The following is a 12,241-nucleotide window of genomic DNA, read 5'->3' as shown; positions in this document are numbered from 1 at the left end:
CCGAGGTGACTCAGTAAGGACCTCACCTGAGGATGGGGGCTGGTTGCCAGGAGAACCAACCAAGTGATTAGAGGGTTGAAACTTTCAGCTCTACCCTCCCTGACCTCCAGGAAATTTAAAGTTTAATTTATTTTAGAGTTACTCTAAAGGGGTGGACTCTTGAGGCAGGAACAATCAACTCACATGCCTATATACTCATGGATCCACACGGCCCTACAAGAAGCCTACAATTGTGTTCTAGGGCTCACAAGGCCTGTGAGGTAAACTTGTCTTGTTCTTTATGGCCACACTCATTAACCTTCAACCATCAGCTGTATCATAACATGGATGTGCTGGAAAATGCAATGATAACCGATTGTGCAACATCAGTGAAATGGAATCATGGGATGAAAAAAAGAGGAGGGAAGAGGAAGGGGTATTTTACAACTTCTGTAGGAATCAGGACCAGTAAGATGTGTGGAGTTTCAGGCTTGAGGAAGGGATGGAAAAAAGTAGAGAGGGGTTAACAACAAAAACTGGCCTCTGGCTTTTATTGAATAAATTCAAATGTGTTCTTAAAGTCCTTTGACTTTCTGAATATTTCTGACAATTTATGATTAGAGTGTTTGATGAAGTAGTTTAGACTGAGCAGAAGAATGTCTATACCAGAACATTTTTATCAGATTTTTAAAAATGCACCCAAAGCTTGTGTTGCAACATATTAAAATTGGCATATTTATTTATAATGTGAAAGCAGACCAGCTCAATCTGTGTCACCAACAGTCTGCCTCCAGCTGTGCTTCTCTGCCCCCATTTTGCCACTCTGACAACAGCTAGAAAAATTACAGTAGTGCATTAGCAGGGTTCTACTTCCAAATCCTGCAGTGAGAGAGATAGCTAAACTTCACAGAAATATGGGAAAAGACGGAAAATTCCTTTTTAGAAAGGCTGATGATGGTTTCTAACTTTTTGAGGAGTTTATTTACATGGGAAGAAGGACTTTAAGGCATTAAAAAAAACCTCGGGGGTACTTATCCAAATTTTATCTTCCATCTGCATTCTCATATCTTCCACTTTAAAATCCTCTCCTAAAATTTCCAGAAGAAAATCTAATCTCCGATTCTGCTTCACCCCCACTGGAAGAAAAAGCAGGCTTCGAGGGCAACAGCCTTGAAAGGCCCCTGACTTGGATAAGAGGAAATAAACAACGTAGAGTAACCTATACCATTTATATGGCCCTTCTCCTTTATGGACTTCATAAACATACATCATCTGAAGCCTCTGAAGAGGTATGAACTGTATTTAATTAAAGCCTGGGTGATGGAAGTGAATAGAAAGTTATTTTGAGGTTGTTCACACATCTTCAGCCCCTGTTATCAAGCTTTCAGAGCTCTATTCTAAAAAGTTAGGGGGTGGTAGGAGACAATGTCTCTTCTCTAGCAGCTGCCAGAGATTACTGCCATCAGAGTAATTATCACCAGATAATTGTCCCCTTTCTTCCTTGCTGATGGGGCAGAATGGGAACAGAGACTCATCTGAAATAGATTTTATACTTCCTGAATACAAGCTGGATAGCTCAGGTCAGTGGGCACCCACTGAAGGATTTCCACATCATGCCTTAGAGGAAATTAAAATTCGTCTCATACAAAAGGAAAAACCATCAAATGTCACCTACTTGAGGTTAACCAGATTTCTTGAAGTTGAGCAATTGTGGTTTCAGACTGGAATAAGTGCCTACTTTAGCCTAAAAATCCTCTGCTGCGAATGATTTCTGAAGATGGTAACAAGAGGAGCATTTTCTGGTGCCCTGAACTTTGAGGCAAGCACCTGGCTTACCTCTGTAGTGGTATTTGTGAAAAGACAGTGCTAACAACCCCTCCCCCTCCCTGCCTTTATGACATTCACAGGGAGGTTATTAAAATTGTTTACTTGACTGGTCTCTGGAGCAGTCACGAAGTCCAGATTCTTTAAGGGAGTCCTCAAAGTTGTCATAGGACTGAAGATAAGATAGGCTACAGCGTGAGCGGACAGTTCTGCAAATTCGATAGTGTTACTTTCAGGCTCCCGTCTACCCAGGAATGCCCTAGACTGCTGGGTGATGAAATGTTCCATACAAACAAATATTTATGGGCAATGCAATGCAGGTTGGTGGGCAAGAACAAAGTAGAATAGATTATCATCAGAATCTTTACAGTCTGGTAATGTGAAGGTGGGAAGGTGGGCATCTCTTTATTCTCTCTCATTGATGGGCTTTAATCTCACTCAATAAACCTGCACTATTGCCTGATTATACCAGACAATGTGCTAGGGGCTAGGGGTAGGGAGGACCCTGAGGGAAGCAAGATAATCTCTCTGCCCTCAGTGGGCTCACAGCGCTGTTCCTCATTCTTTCCTAAAGGAGGCGGAATGGCAATAAGACTTCTGAATTAGCAGAGTCACAAGATCAGAGTTCGAGATTTGGTTTCACCACTTGCTAGCTATTGACCTTGGGCAGGTCACTGACCTTTTCCTGCCTCAGGTTCTTCCTCTGTAAATTAAAGGTAATGATACTCTGGCAACCTACCTCACAGAATTCTTGTGAAGAGCAAATGAAATTAAATATGAAAAATCTTTGCAAAGCATTATGCAAACGTCAGCATTATTATAATCATGGGTCACAGTGAAAGAGCTATTAGATTCCTAAAAACAATGCCACCTTCTACACGGACAGTAACCCCCCAGCAACTCCTATTTTGTAAATCACCTAAAGTCAACACATGGGAAAAGTAAGTCTGCTTTCCTTCAAAGGCAAGGGTGTATCATAAGTATTTGTATTTATGTTTGCGTTTCAAAACCTAGTGTCAAGAGTAAAGTAGGTGCTCAGAAAATATTGAAAAAACAAAAGTGCTGTGTGGCTCCATAGTTAGATTAGACAAAAGGAACTAACGAGGCCACTCTGGCCGCTACTGGTAGGAAAACGGGGCTCAGAGCTATACATCTTAATGGTCATAATTGGTCAACTTGTCTTCTTATATAATCATGTAAATATGTCAATAGTAATAGTAAATTTGAAATTGTTTACTGTAGACCAACCATAAGGTAAGGGGTTCTTCCCCTCCTCTCTCACCATAACAAGACTCCTTGCTAGGAGCTTTGGTTGCTGCTTACCTTTCACCTAGATTGTAAAATCATAGTCTGTAGCCTATAGAAAGGGTTTGAGAAAAGTACAGAACCATGAATTCTTAGATAATTGGAAGCCAATTTCATAGGTATAAAGTTTAAGTAGGAAAAGGATTCAGTGTCAGAGTCTAGCTGGCCTAGAATAAAAATTTCCTGCATGTAACTGTGAAACATATACCTCTAGTTGGGGGATTGAGCTCAAGAGACCAAGTGCTCCTTATAATAAGTCTGTCCACCCTTCTACGGCCAACAGCCCAGTTAATGTGTGAGAGGATCAAGCATGCCCTGTCATCTTAGCACTAAAATTTATGACAGCATCTGAGCAGAACTCCCAAAGTGCAGAAACCCAGAGCATGGCTGCGGGTCAGACAAAACATGTGGCCCACACAGGCCCCTCACTCCCCTTGCTCAAACCCAGCTTACTTTTCCCCTCCGCCACTCTCCACAGGACAGGTTTAAAAAGGAAAACTTATCTTGAAATCAAAGATACTCATTTAGACTTCAACAAAAGTAGCTGTTTTTGAGGCGACACAGAAAAAGAAACAGCTTAGGACAAGGGAAAGAGAGCATATAAACAGAACTTAGACCCAAAATAGTTTCAATTAAAAGGATTTTCAGAAAGGCTCTTACCTTCTCCTCTCTGTAGAGGCCAAAGCAACCAAATGTGCTGAATCAAAGCTCGCCCTAAAGAATATATTCACATAGGCAGGCCCTTCTGGCCAGCCCTGAAAACAGCCTCTCCAGACCCAATCATCTCATCTGGGATCACAGAATTCCAGGAGCTATTCAGGATGGCTTGTCACCCCCCTGGTTTTATAGGTGAGGAAAGAGGCATATGCTGAAGACCTGCCCAAGGTCCCAGAAATGGTGAGTTAGAACTGAGATCTTCCAATACAGTCCACCTACTTCTGCAGGCAAAAAATCAGTGAAAAATGTTTTGTTTTATTTTATTTTTGCCTTAGGAGGGAACTGGCCTCCAAAGAAACCACCTCACCAATTACCAAACTGTCAAACCCAGAGGAGGGATTTGCCATTATTTTTCAATCTGTGCACCAAAAGTGCACCTAATAGAATACCTTAGAATTGATTCCAGGAATAGATCTCGTAACCAAATAAAGCACATTCATAAAGGAACACATAACAGATCCCTTCCATTCTGCCTGTTGGCCTTCTGCCTTCTCTTTACCACAGGTCTCTGGCTTTGGGAGAGTGCCACGCCCAGTCACAAGACTAAGGATGTGCTAAGACTTTGTGTTGACAGATATTTAGAAGAACACTAGTGTCACAGTTTTGCCCTGTGTTTCAGTTGAGACAAGTAACACATACACACTTTTACTAAGAAATGAATATAAAGCAGCTAAAACCAGACAAGTTCTAGATCACTGGGGATTGAGACCCAAGCCTAAGACGGTGTTCCTAATTGGCATGGAGTCCCAGATCCTCTCCTACCCTTTGACCCCCCTCTCTTGCATTCTGCCCAGATATGGACCAAGTGCCCCCACCGATCCAGGCTTTAAATTCTCCTGTGCCAGGTGATAAATGCCTCTTCCTCACCCCTCTCCTGAAGATTTCTGCGGCTGTGAGTTTGGAAGCCCTTTCTTCCACTATATCACGTTCCTCTTCTGGTCATTTGGTCTGAAACAGAGCCTCGTTCTAGTCCTCAGTGAGTTCCTTCTCCTACTGGTCTAAGCTTGAATTTCTATTTCTCTACTCTGAGCCTCTCTATAAGGCGTCAACTCCATTTCTTGTCCAGAAGTAGAATTTCACTCTCCCCTTGTTCAAAAGCTCCACAGAGCTTCAGACTCATCCACAGAATCCTGTTTTATGTGCCTCTCCAGCTCATTCATTTGAAGAGCAAAGGCAACAGGTTCTGTTTATTGATCCTTGTTCTCACTGATGGCCTAGTCATGGTCTCTAATGCTTTTTAATTTTTAATAGGCTCTGTTTGGTTTCCCCTGTAGCACTTCACTATAGCAAGGATTTGGGTGAAGTCGTTTATTTGGCTGTTGATCCCAGTAAAGCATAGTGAGGGAATGTGAAACACGGAAGGGAAGAAAGTTAACAGAGTGTGTTAAGAAGCTGTAGTTACCCCAAATAGCCAAAGCAATCTTGAGAAAAAAGAACAAAGCCAGAGGCATCATGCTGCTTGATTTCAAACCATATTACAAAGCTATAGTAATCAAAACAGTATGGAAGGAACACTTCCGAATTCATTCTTTGAGGCCACCATCATTCTGATACCAAAACCAGACAAAGATATCACACAAAAAAAGAAAAATACAGGCCAATAGCACTGATGAATATAGATGCAAAAATCCTCAACAAAACACTAGCAGGGGCTTCCCTGGTGGCACAGTGGTTGAGAGTCTGCCTGCTAATGCAGGGGACACGGGTTCGAGCCCTGATCTGGGAGGATCCCACATGCCGCGGAGCAACTAGGCCCATGAGCCACAACTACTGAGCCTGCGCATCTGGAGCCTGTGCTCTGCAACAAGAGAGGCCGCAATAGTGAGAGGCCCGCACACCGTGATGAAGAGTGGCCCCTGCTTGCCACAACCAGAGAAAGCCCTTGCACAAAAATGAAGACCCAACACAGCAAAAATAAATTAATTAATAAACCCCTACACCCAACATCTTCTTTAAAAAAAAAAAAATACTAGCAAACTGAATCCAACAATGTATTTAAAGGATCATACACCATGATCAAGTGGGATTTACCCCAGAGATGCAAGGATTTTTCAATATCTGCAAATCAATCAATGTGATACACCACATTAACAAATTGAAGAATAAAAACCATATGATCACCTCAATAGATACAGAAAAAGCTTCTGGTAAAATTCAACATCAATTTATGATTAAAAAAAAAACTCTCCAGAAAATGGGCAAAGAGGGAACATACCTCAACATAATAAAGGCCATATGTGACAAACCCACAGCTAACATCTTACTCTACAGTGAAAAGCTGAAAGCATTTCCTCTAAGAAAAGGAACAAGACAAGGATTTCCACTCTCACCTCTTTTATTCAACATAGTTTTGGAAGTCCTAGCCACAGGAATAAGAGAAGAAAAAGAAATAAAAGGAATCCAAATTGGAAAAGAAGAAGTAAAACTGTCACTGTTTGCAGATGACATGATGCTATACACAGAAAATCCTAAAGACACCTACCAGAAAACTACTGGAGCTCATCAATGAATTCAGGAAAGTTGCAGGATACAAAATTAATATACAGAAATCTGTTGTATTTCTATACACTAACAATGAAATATCATAAAGAACAATTAAGAAAACAATCCCATTTACCATTGTACCAAAAAAAAAAAAAAAAAAAAACCTAGGAATAAACCTACCTACAGAGGTGAAAGACCTGAAATCTGAAAACTATAGGATGCTGATGAAAGAAATTGAAGACCACACAAATAGATGGAAAGATATACCATGTTCTTGGACTGGAAGAATCAATATTGTTAAAATGACCATAGTACCCAAGGCAAACTACAGATTCAATGCAATCCCTACCAAATTACCAATGGCATTTTTCACAGAACTGGAAGAAAAATTTTTTTAATTTGTATGGAAATACAAAAGACCCTGTATAGCCAAAACAATCTTGAGAAAGAACGGAGCTGGAGGAATCAGGGGCCCTGACTTCAGACTATACTACAAAGCTACAGTAATCAAAACAGTATGGTACTGGCACAACAACAGACGCACAGATCAATGGAACAGGATAGAAAGCCCAGAAATAAACCCATGCACTAATCTATAACAAAAGAGGCAAGAATATACAATGGAGAAAAGATAGCCTCTTCAATAATTCGTGCTGGGAAAACTGTAGAGCTACATGCAAAAGAATGAAATTAGAACATTCACTAACACCATACACAAAAATAAACTCAAAATGGATTAAAGACCTAAATGTAAGACCAGTTACTATAAAACTCCTGGAGGAAAACATAGGCAGAACACTCTTTGACATAAATTGCTGCAATATTTTTTTGGATCTGTCTCCTAGATTACTGGAAACAAAAGCAAAAATAAACAAATGGGACCTGATTAAACTTAAAAGTTTTTGCAGAGCAAAGGAAACCATCAACAAAATGAAAAGACAACCAACAGAATGGGAGAAAATATTTGCAAACAATGTGACTGACAGGGGATTAATCTCCAAAATATACAAACAGTTCATGGAGCTCAATATCCAATAAACAAACAACCCAATCAAAAAATGGGTAGAAGAGCTAAACAGACATTTCTCCAAAGGAGACATACAGATGGCCAACAGGCATATGAAAAGATGCTCAACATCGCTAATTACTAGAGAAATGCAAATCAAAACTGCAATGAGGTACCACTTCACACCAGTCAGAATGGCCATTATCAAAAAGTTTACAAATAATAAATGCTGGAGAGGGTGTGGAGAAAAGGGAGCCCTCCTGCACTGTTGGTGTGAATGTAAATTGGTGCAGCCACTATGGAGAACAGTATGGAGGTTCCTTTAAAAACTAAAAATAGAGTTATCATATAATCCTGCAATCCCACTTCGGGGCATATATCCAGAGAAAACCACAATTTGAAAAGATATTTACATGCACCTCAATGTTCACTGCAGCACTATTTACAATAGCCAAGACATGGAAACAACCTAAATGTCCATCACAGATGAATAAAGAAAATATGATATATATATATGATATATATACGTATATATATCATATATATATGATATATATACATATATATATCATATATATATATATACACATCTACATTCACATATACACAATGGAATATTAGCCATAAAAAAGAGTGAAATAATTCCATTTGCAGAAACATGGATGGATCTAGAGATTATCATTCAGTGATGTAAATCAGAGAGAGACAAATATATGATGTCACTTATATCTGGACTCTAAAAAAATGATACAAATGAACTTATTTACAAAACAGAAGCAGACTCACAGGCCTAGGAAACAAACTTATGGTTACCAAAGGGGGAAGGGGAGGGGAGGGATAGATTAGGAGTTTGGCATTGACATATACACACTACTATATATAAAATAGATAAATAACAAGGACCTACTGTGTAGCACAGGGAACTATATTCAGTATCTTGTAATAACTTACAGTGGAAAAGAATCTGGAAAAGAATATACATAATATATATATGTATTACTGAATCACTTTGCTGTATCCCTGAAGCACTGTAAATCAACTACGCTTCAGTTAAAAAAATACATAAGGGAATTCCCTGGCGGTCCAGTGGTTAGGACTCTGTGCTTTCACTGCCGAGGGAGCAGGTTCAATCCCTGGTTGGGGAACTAAGATCCTGCAAGCCGTGCGGTGTGGCCAAAAAAAAAAAAAAAAAAAAAATTGAAAAAAAAATTTTTTAAACATGAAAACAAACAGTATGGTACTAGCATTAAAGCAAATAAACAGGATCAATGGAACAGAATAGGAAGCCCAGAAATAAACTCATGCATGTATGGTCAACTTATTTATGACAAGGGAGCCAAAAATATACAATGGGGAGAGGACAGTCTCTTCAAAAAATAGTGTTGGGACAACTGGACAACAAAAGAATGAAACTGGACCACTATCTTACACCATACACAAAAGTTAACTCCAAATGAATTAAAGATTTGAATGTAAGACCCAAAACCATAGAACTCTAGAAGAAAACATAGGTGGTAAGCTCCTTAACATTGGTCTAGGCAATGATTTTTTTGGATTTGACATGGAAAACAAAGGCAACAAAAGCAAAAATAAACAAGTGAGACTATATCAAACTAAAAAGCTTCTGCACAGGAAAGGAAACCATCAACAAAATGAAAAGGAGAAAATATTTGCAAATCACATATTTGATAAGCGGTTAATATCCAAAATATCTAAAGAACTTATGCAACTGAACAGCAAAAGATCTGAACAGACATTTTTCCAAAGACATTCAGATGGCCAACAGGTACATGAAAAAATGCTCAGCATCGCTAATCGTCAGGGAAATGCAAATCAAAATCATGAGACATTACCTCACACTTGTTAGAATGGCAATTATCAAAAAGATGAAATAACAAGTATTGGCCAGGATATAGAGAAAAGAGAATCCTTGTGCGCTGTTAGTGAGAATCTAAATTGGTGCACCCACTATGGAAAACAGTATTTTTTTCAAAAAAAATTAAAAATAGAGCTACAATATGATCCAGCAATTCCATTCTGGGTATTTATCTAAAGAAAATAAAAACACTAACTTGAAAAGATATATATATATACCCCCATGTTCATTGCAGCATTATCTACAATAGCCAAGATATGGAAGCAACCTGTGTCCATCAACAAATGAATGGATAAAGAAAATGTAGTGTGTGTGTGTGTGTGTGTGTGTGTGTGTGTGTGTGTGTGTGTGTGTAAGAGCTGTTGAACTCGTGCCATTTGCAAACTCATGGATGGAATTCAAGGGCACCATGCTAAGTGAAATCAGTCAGAGCAAAACAAATACTGTATGATATCACTTATATGTGGAATCTAAAAACAAACAAACGAAGCTCATCGATATAAAGAACAGATTGGTGGTTGTCAGAGGAGAAAGATGGGGTGTGGATGAAATGGGTAAAGAGAGGCAAAAGGTACAGACTTCTAGTTATAAAATAAGCAAGTCATGGGGATATAATGTACAGCGTTGCAACTCTAGTTAATGACACTGTAGTGCATATTTGAAAGTTGCTAAGAGAGTAGATCTTAAAAGTTCTCACAAGAAAAATTCTGTAGCTATGTGTGGTGACGGATGTTATCTAGACTTACTGTGGTGATCATTTTACAATATATACAAGTATCAAATCATTATGTTGTATACCTGAAACTAATACAAAGTTGTATGTCCATTATACTCAATGAAAAAAAAAAAAGCAGCAGCAGCAGCAGCTGTTGGGCAACCAGGACTTCCTGATGTAGTAACCATCTAGGAAACTGTGCAGAACATTCCTCAGAATGAGGGTAGAGAAGCAAACTTATTTAACCACCCAGGCCGGTCCCTCCTCGGCTGAGGGTTGCTCCTCAGGCAATACTCGTGGCACTTGCAGCCTAACCTGTCTGCTTCCAAGCTCACATTTGTGGCCAGAGAATATCCTCAGGCAGAGAGAAGCAAGACTTGTCTATGTGTACAGGCTGTCCACAGTTGAACCCTGGGGCATCTGCTACAAAGATGATTGTTACAGTCACTTGGAGCCCCCCTTCTCTGGGTGATCTTTCAGAATTCAATTTAATTTAACACATATTGAATGCCTATGCTATATAATGTGCTAGACTAGGCTCAGGTGTATGTGTGTGTATATATATGTGTGTGTGCGTGTGTATATGTATACCTGAGTATATATAATGTACTAGACTAGACTCAGGTAAATACAAAGATGTGTAAGACATGGTTCTTCCCCATGTAGCACTGCAGATCTGATGTAGAAGAGAAACAGAAATATAAGTCACCATAGAATAAAGTAGAATATGAGAAGTGCTAATATTGGAGCCACAAGCTATGAGAGCTGTAGGAAGATGAGATTAAATTTGACTAGAGTGGGCTTCCCTGGTGGCGCAGCGGTTGAGAGTCCGCCTGCCGATGCAGGGGACACGGGTTCGTACCCGTCTGGGAAGATCCCACATTGCCGCGGAGCGGCTGGGCCCGTGAGCCATGGCTGCTGAGCCTGCGCGTCCGGAGCCTGTGCTCCGCAGCGGGAGAGGCCACAACAGTGAGAGGCCCGTGTACCGCAAAAAAAAAAAAAAAAAAAATTGACTAGAGGGAAACAGCTATCAGTGCAGCTTCCCAAAGCCAAAATATTTTAAACATATGCTAAATCGACAAACATCCAATTCCCACCAAAAGCCAAAGAAGAAACATTCTTTCACAGGGCCCTAAAGCCAGAAAACAGCAAGAAAATTAGAACCATTTTATCTCAGCTCATAGAAGGAAATAAGTCACATATTTCAATATCACCCAGTCTTCTAGATACATTTAAAATGAAATCACAGGAGTAAGATATTCCTTCTGCCTCATATTTAATTGTGCATTTTTAGTCTGTTCTCATTAGTAGGAACAAGGTATTAACAGTCTTTGTGAGACTCCCAAACTCAAGGAATGTGCCCTTAACCTGTTTTCCCTGCGACAGGCAGTTACTTTCTGCTATTGATGGACAACTTTGGAATGAAGCTGAACCAGACCTCAGCAGTTTTCCAAATCCAGGTGAAGAAAGTGGATGACTTCAGCATGAAAGGGCTGTGGAGAAGATGGATGGATGAGTCAGCCCCCATTTGTGGAAAGCGGAGGTTTTGTTAGGAAAATCTCAAGCTTTCATTTTGTGGTGTTTGGGAGCTTAATTCCTTGCTTCTAATTAAATGTATAAACTGTAATCACAAAGGTATTTCACAATTAGTTTCTTAGATCTGGAAGAGGCTCTATGAACAACTTAAGTCAGGGGAAGAAGGGGAGTGGTGTGGGGAACGAGCAGAAGGGCTGAACATCTTGGTTTCAGGAAGCTGCCTGCTGACTAGATGTTGGGGATTCCATACTCCAGTTCCAATACTGGAAAACTGTGGATAGAGAAGAGTGGGAATGAAGGCATGACTCTTCTGGCTTCCCCACTCCAAACCAGACTTTAGCTGTGCAGCTGGAATTCTGGGGACAGAGCTAGAAGCATCAATTGCACTGTCACAACTCAAGTTCTATGTGGCCAAGCCCCTGCCACCATCTCAGAAGGAGATGCCAGTGGGCAACAATAGGGAAGCCAAGGTTGTGTGGGTCTGTGGAAAAATGGCAGAATGAAGCTGCCCTCTCTAGCTGTTACTCCTTCAGCTGTCAGCTGAGAACACTGGGGGATATTTCTCGGACTTCTCTCCTTTGATCCCCTGCAGAGAGACTCAGCATTATTATGCCCAAACCAGCCAAAATCCAACCACTCTACAGCCAAAAGGAGATTTTGCCTAATACCACCATGTACTAACCAGGGGTGCTGAGGACTGTATGTTTTCTGGAGTGGAGAAGAATGCCATATTCAGAAGTTCAAGTCCAAAAGAAATTGGGGTCCTGAGCATTTCCCCAGGGTTGCTCTGTGACTCCGC

This window comes from Orcinus orca, chromosome 3, assembly GCF_937001465.1.
Source record: "Orcinus orca chromosome 3, mOrcOrc1.1, whole genome shotgun sequence".
Classification (NCBI taxonomy): Eukaryota; Metazoa; Chordata; class Mammalia; order Artiodactyla; family Delphinidae; genus Orcinus; species Orcinus orca.
This window is presented reverse-complemented; position numbering follows the sequence as displayed.